The sequence below is a fragment of the Lissotriton helveticus genome, chromosome 5_1 (assembly GCF_964261635.1).
Source record: "Lissotriton helveticus chromosome 5_1, aLisHel1.1, whole genome shotgun sequence".
Taxonomy (NCBI): domain Eukaryota; kingdom Metazoa; phylum Chordata; class Amphibia; order Caudata; family Salamandridae; genus Lissotriton; species Lissotriton helveticus.
The window spans coordinates 2,108,855,697-2,108,862,418 of record NC_136065.1 but is presented as its reverse complement, the minus strand read 5'-3'; the positions used below and the strand labels follow the sequence as shown (position 1 = coordinate 2,108,862,418).

Below are 6,722 nucleotides of genomic sequence, written 5' to 3'. Positions count from 1 at the left end.
TCTATCCCTCCTCTATCCCTCTCAATCCAAATAACTGACTAACATACCCACCACTCTTCTATGCTATTTTTATATGCCGAATAAAGAATGTATATATTCTTTGGCTACCCTTTACAACATATCTTTCTACCCATGCTCCCTTACACTAATTCTCTATATACAATTTTAGATCTTTCTATCTCTTCTTTTCGTTTTTTCTTCTTTTTCTTTCCTGTTTATGCGCATACAGTTTTTGTATATTACTTGCTTGCTTATAATTTGTAATATGTTTCATATTTTCATGAATGCTTTTGCCTTTTTTTTCTTTCTGCCTGCTTGTTTGTTTCTTTTTCCTGAAAATTCAATAAAAACTTTTAAACACAAAAAAAAGATTGTATATATAAAGATTGTATTATTATTATATTATTATTACCCACCACTCAAATTACTTTCAAATTTCACTATACTTATTCACCACTATCCTTTATGGGCCCCAGAGTAGCGTGCTACTCACCCAAAAAACGATTTGACGCCTCGTCAGGGGTAGTAAGCGCTATATAAATGTAACTTACAATACAATAAAATAGTGCTTCGGATTGACAGTTTAGCCTGCTTCAAAGCACTGCTGGTTGGTGCACAGAGACCGATATGACTGTGTCCAGCCTTCGACCTCTCAGTGGGGGCCCGACCGCACCAGCTGGAGACCCCTCTACCCCTGGGTCGGACTTCCATCTGCCTGCCTAGTGAGCTAGCGCTCGGAAGCGGCACTTTACAAAGCACTAGAGTGTGTGAATGTTTATGTAGACACATATTTCTACTTTTGGTGCCGACCTGCACAAGGTTGCGCCCAGAGGCGGAGGACAGGTCTCGTCTGTGCGGTTACGAGACGAGGCGCTCAGTTGCACAGGCCTGGGAAGTTTTGATAAGCAAATACCGCCAACTCCGCGCCTCGCCATTGGTCGACAGATTTTGACACAAGTAATCAGATTGAAAAATCAACGGTGGGTAGAAAAACAGAAGTGCGTGTAGAGGCCCAGGCAGAGCCGGAGGGAGGCAGAGATATCCTGGCAGGGTGGCCAGCAGGTTCACCACGGCAGGCCCCTGGGACGTGTACCCCACCCCAAGACTCGGCACTTCGGCCAAGGGCTGCTCACTTCACCCCAAGACTCGGCACGTCGGCCAAGGGCTGCTCACTTCACCCAAGACTCGGCACTTCGGCCAAGGGCTGTTCACTTCACCCCAAGACTCGGCACTTCGACCAAGGGCTGCTTACTTCACCCCAAGACTCGGCACTTCGGCCAAGGGCTGTTCACTTCACCCCAAGACTCGGCACTTCGACCAAGGGCTGCTTACTTCACCCCAAGACTCGGCACTTCGGCCAAGGGCTGCTTACTTCACCCCAAGACTCGGCACTTTGGCCAAGGGCTGCTCACTTCACCCCAAGACTCGGCACGTCGGCCAAGGGCTGCTCACTTCACCCCAAGACTCGGCACGTCGGCCAAGGGCTGCTCACTTCACCCAAGACTCGGCACTTCGGCCAAGGGCTGTTCACTTCACCCCAAGACTCGGCACTTCGACCAAGGGCTGCTTACTTCACCCCAAGACTCGGCACTTCGGCCAAGGGCTGTTCACTTCACCCCAAGACTCGGCACTTCGACCAAGGGCTGCTTACTTCACCCCAAGACTCGGCACTTCGGCCAAGGGCTGCTTACTTCACCCCAAGACTCGGCACTTTGGCCAAGGGCTGCTCACTTCACCCCAAGACTCGGCACTTTGGCCAAGGGCTGCTCACTTCACCCCAAGACTCAGCACTGCGGCCAAGGGCTGCTCACTTCACCCCAAGACTTGGCACTTTGGCCAAGGGCTGCTCACTTCACCCCAAGACTCGGCACTTTGGCCAAATGTAAATGTGGGATACTTGTAAGGCGCACTGTTACTCTACCCAAGTGTCCTGGCGCTGTAGACCGCTGGGGAACCCGTCCTGGTTTTCCCTGTGAGATGGTCCCTTTCTGGGTATCTCCAGGGTGAAACCAGGCATCCCCGGCGTCTGTGGGGGGCCGTTGTAGAGATGAGGCAAGCTTAATGCCCAGAGTTGCCGAGTGTGTTCCCTGGTTAGAGTAGGCACTGAGGCGAGAATTATCGAGTCCGTTGACCCTGGTTCAAGACCCTGCCGCGTCGGGAATTGAACCCTGGTCCCAGGCCGTTCTCTGCTTACAGGTCTGCCGCCTCTAACCGGTGAGCCACACCTCTCTCCCACTTCACCCCAAGACTCGGCACTTCACGACTGCGCACTTTGGCTAAGGATTGCTCACTTCGCCTCAAGACTGCGCGCTTCACGACTGCGCACTTCGGCCAAGGATTGTTCACTTTACCCCATGACTGTGCACTTCTTGACTGTACACTTAGGCCAACAATTACTCACTTCGGCGAAGGGCTGTGCACTTCACCCAGCGACTGGGCACTGCGCCGTCACAAGTGGCACTTCAGTCCGGGAGTTGCGCTTCACCACACTCCAGTCAAGGGTTGCGCACTTCACCACCCACCTGCACAGTCCACCCAGTGGCCGCATGCTTCACGCCTGCTCTCTTCACCCATGCCTGTCTACTTCAGCCCACAGCTGCCCCGGACGTGTTCTTCACTCTGGGATTTAGGACATTAAGCAAGGACTGAGCACTTCATCCCATAACTGCGCACGACACCCTCTCAGCTGCGCACTTCAGCCCGTGGCGTGTGCCCCATCGCACTTTGGACGCGGATTGTGTCTTCACCTCACCTCACTCTTCACAACTGCTCGCTTTAACCCACGACTAAAACCTTAGCCCAGCAGGTGCTTGTCTCCTAGGAGTGAGCACTTCGTCCACGAGCTCAGCACTTATCTCCACAACTGTGCAGCAAACCTCCAGTAGTGCGTACTTCAAAACTGCGCCAGGACTGCGCAGTTCAGACCGGGAGTCAGACTTGCAGTCCACGCCGGGACATCACGAACTTTACTTCAATACTTGCAGCCTCGGGACTGCGCACTTCAGGCTAGGACCGACTGAGCACTTCAGCCCAGGACCGACTGCGTAATTCAGCCAAGGACCGACTGCGCACTTCAGCCAAGGACCGACTGCGCACTACAGTCCAGAACTGTACACTTCGCCCCAGAACTGGCACTCAACGATAGCATTGCGCACTTCAGCCCAGGTCGTGCACTTTAACAGGACCAAGCACTTTGGCTGAGGTCTTGCACTTCACTCCGTGACAGGACACTTCATACCACTACTGCGCACTTCACTCCAGGATTGCACACTTCGCCCTGGCCTTGTACCCCATCCCAGGACTGACCACTTAAGCCAAGTACTAAGCACTTCGCCCCAAAACTTGCGCATCAAAGGCAAGGACTGCGCACTCAAGGGCGAGGGCCCGGCTGCGCCCTCCAACTAGGTCTGCACACTCCCTTGAAACACGGCGCACTTCGGGCCCGGGCCCTGCACTTCGATCTAGAAGAGCGCACTCCATCGAAGGACACTCACTTCTCCCCCTGACTGTGCACTTTAACCCAGGCCTGCTCACTCCACTTCATCCCAGGGCTGTACACTCAACCCAGGGCCACGCATTTCATCATACGGCTGTGCATTTCACACAAGGACAGCTCACTTTATTGTGAAACGACACATTTTCCCTAAACCCTGGACACTTTACCTCAGGACTGGACACTCCACCCCAGGGCCACGAATGTCATCATACGGCAGTGCATTTCACACAAGGGCAGCTCACTTTATTGTGAAACAACACATTTTCCCTAAGCCCTGGACACTCTACCTCAGGACTGGACACTCCACCCCAGGGCCACGCATTTCATCATACGGCTGTGCATTTCACACAAGGGCAGCTCACTTTGTTGTGAAACGACACAATTTCCCTCAGCACTGGACTCTCTGCCCCAGGACCACGCCTTTCAGCATAGGGCTGTGCACTTAACACAAGGACAGTTCACTTTATCATAAAACGACAGTGTTCCTCAGCACTGCAGACTCCACCCCAGGACCACGCATTTCAGCATAGCGCTGCGCAGTGCCGCGGAGTCTGTTCTACAAGTCCTGTTAATTCAGGACTGAACACTTCCTCTCAGGACTGACGGCTCAATGCACCCCAGCCTGCGTGCTCCACCACCTGTGTGAGCACTGCGCCCCTGGGCCGCCGGCCTCCTCGCCCAGCACTTGAAGCACAGAGCACTGAACAGGTGAGTGTTACACGCCTTTATACCATTATAAGCCCCTGCCTTATTTCGTCTGTTATACTTTCCTGTTTAATTTTTGTTTCGGATTTGTGCGAACCTGACATAAACAATTTCACAAGTTCGAATAAGGATGGGCTGACTCAGTCTTTCATCCACCATAGAGTGATAAGACCGAGTAGGGTAATGGTAATACCTGTGTTTACAGAGCTACGAAGCCGCCCGACAGTGGAAGTAAGTTTGTAGCGCTATCCAGAAAGTACGTTTTGATTGTAAAACTAGGGTGTGTGTGTGCGCGCGGGTGTTTGTGTAGTGGGGGGGGGGGGGGGGGGGGGGGGTCGACCTCTGTTTATGTAACTCAGTCATACTGGTGTAGAAGAAGAAACATAGCGCTTACATGTTTATATTGAGCCCTAGGAGGTAGTTCACAATTACTAACACAGCTCCTGCAGCGACCCTCGGAGCGTGGGGTCTGTGGGGTGACCTCTGCCCGGGTGTGGCCTCACGCGCCGGGACTAGACCCCATTCGGGTCACAGTCTACAGAAAAGGAACTGCGGGTACCTGCTCACCCCTCTTACAACGCCCCAGGTCGCCCCAAACCCAACCAATAACTGATGGGCGAGTCGATTCACTCACACACACAGGAGGGGACTAATTTGCCCCTATAGACACATCTCCCATCACTCGGCAGTTCCCTGAGTGTGATGTTATTATAGCTTTGCATAGCGTTTTTAATAATTTTCATGGCATCAGTGCGCTGTCTTCATTTTGGCGTTTTTTTTGCTTAACACCCAGCGCCAACCTCTAACAGTGACTTTTTATTGGCGCGTGGTTGTTTGATTTTATTTGGGAGAGTGTTCCTTGTTTGGATGCGATTCTGGAGAGTTAGTGTGGTGGGTTGTGTAAGTCCGAGAGGAAGTAAAATGAGTTTGATTTAAAATGACGCTTGTTCTATAAAAAGACACAACGACACACTCCAAACCCGAGCTCATATTAGCTTCACACCAGGCTCAAACATTGGAATTCTGGGACTTTGGAGTCGTATATATATATATATATATATATATATATATATATATATATATATATATATATATATATATATATATATATATATATATATATATATATATATATATATATATATATATATATATATATATATATATATATATATATATATATATATTCATATGTAGGGATGGTTGCCCGCCTCTTCGTGCTGTCACGAGCGCACAAATCAAATAGATGACGCCCGAGGCCCTAATACTGCACCAATAGTGCAATATTGACAACTGATTTCGTAGTGGGCGCTACACGGATATCATCACACACGAGCATCTCCGTCAAGCTCTATATTTTATTAAAGCCCCTTCAAGGCGGGCACAGTAAAGACCCTCGAATAGGGCCGGAGATTGTGGGTCCCAGCAGAGGCCTCTGAAATACAACACCATAACTGTTTACAGCAGGACACAGCTTGCTTCCAGTGCTTGCGGGACATATGCAAATGAGTATGCAAATATGGGTGCCGATCCCAGGCCTGGATGCCACGAACTGCAGCCTGAGTGTCTAAGTGAGCAAGTGTGAGCAGAGTCCGTGCAGAGAGATGCCGGGGTCCTCGGAGAGGCGAGGGCCACATCTGCTCTGGATTGCAGCAGCTGTGCCTGCTAGGGGGCCGAGGGCGCCTCCCTCGGAGCGGAGGGGGCCGTCCACATGCCAGGGCCCCAGGGCCCAGACTGTTGACCTGATGTCTGTGACTGTCACTTTCTCCAGCAGGTAGAGTTGAGGGCATTCTGTATTGGATTGCTCTGCTATAACCAGGGCCACTGAATTATGCGATCGAATGTGCCGCCACATAATTATAGCTCTGCCACCTTTGCCACATAAACCATTATCTGCTGCATAATCTGAAGATTTTAACAAAAAGAATAAAATGTTCCCAGGTCAAACTGTTCAAAAAGTTAATAACGAGGCAGCAACAGGGGTTGCAGCGCAGTGGAAGCCCCTTTGCAAAGGTTGACTGGTCACCTCTCTGTTGCTTATTGCTATATGTGAGTATAATGCGTGTGGGTGGTCCGTCATGGACTGTGGAAGGATGTGAGTTGGCTGGGTTGCTGCCGATGGGATGATCGGGCATGGGGTATTTGTGGATGTGTGGGCTGCTTGGATTGCAGCTGTAGAGGTGGTCTGTCGTGGAGTGTTTAAGGAGGTGGGCTGGTTGGATTGCAGCTGATGGGGTGATGTGGCTTGGCGTATTTGTGGATAGGAGCTGGTTGGGTTGCTGCTGCTGGGGTGGTGTGCCATGGTGCCTTCAAAGATGCGACCTTGTTGCATTGCTGCTGAGTGGGTGGTCTGTCGTGGACTCTGCAATGATGTGAGTTGGCTGGATTGCTGCTGGTAGGGTGGTGTGTCATGGTGTCTTCAATGATGTGAGCTGCTTGGATTGCTGCTGGTAGGGTGGTGTGTCATGGTGACTTCAATGATGTGAGCTGCTTGGATTGCTGCTGGTAGGGTGGTGTGTCA

General features: G+C 51.1%; 1 protein-coding gene across 1 annotated transcript in view; it reads left to right on the top strand.

The window, feature by feature from the left end:
- Positions 1-1,028: 1,028 nt before the first annotated feature.
- Positions 1,029-6,722, top strand: part of LOC144756383 (zinc finger protein Gfi-1b-like) — a 154,224-nt gene continuing 148,530 nt past the window's right edge. The window contains exon 1 of the mRNA XM_078646163.1: positions 1,029-4,204. The gene's annotated coding sequence lies outside the window, so the exon portion shown is untranslated. The remainder of the gene's footprint in view (positions 4,205-6,722) is intronic.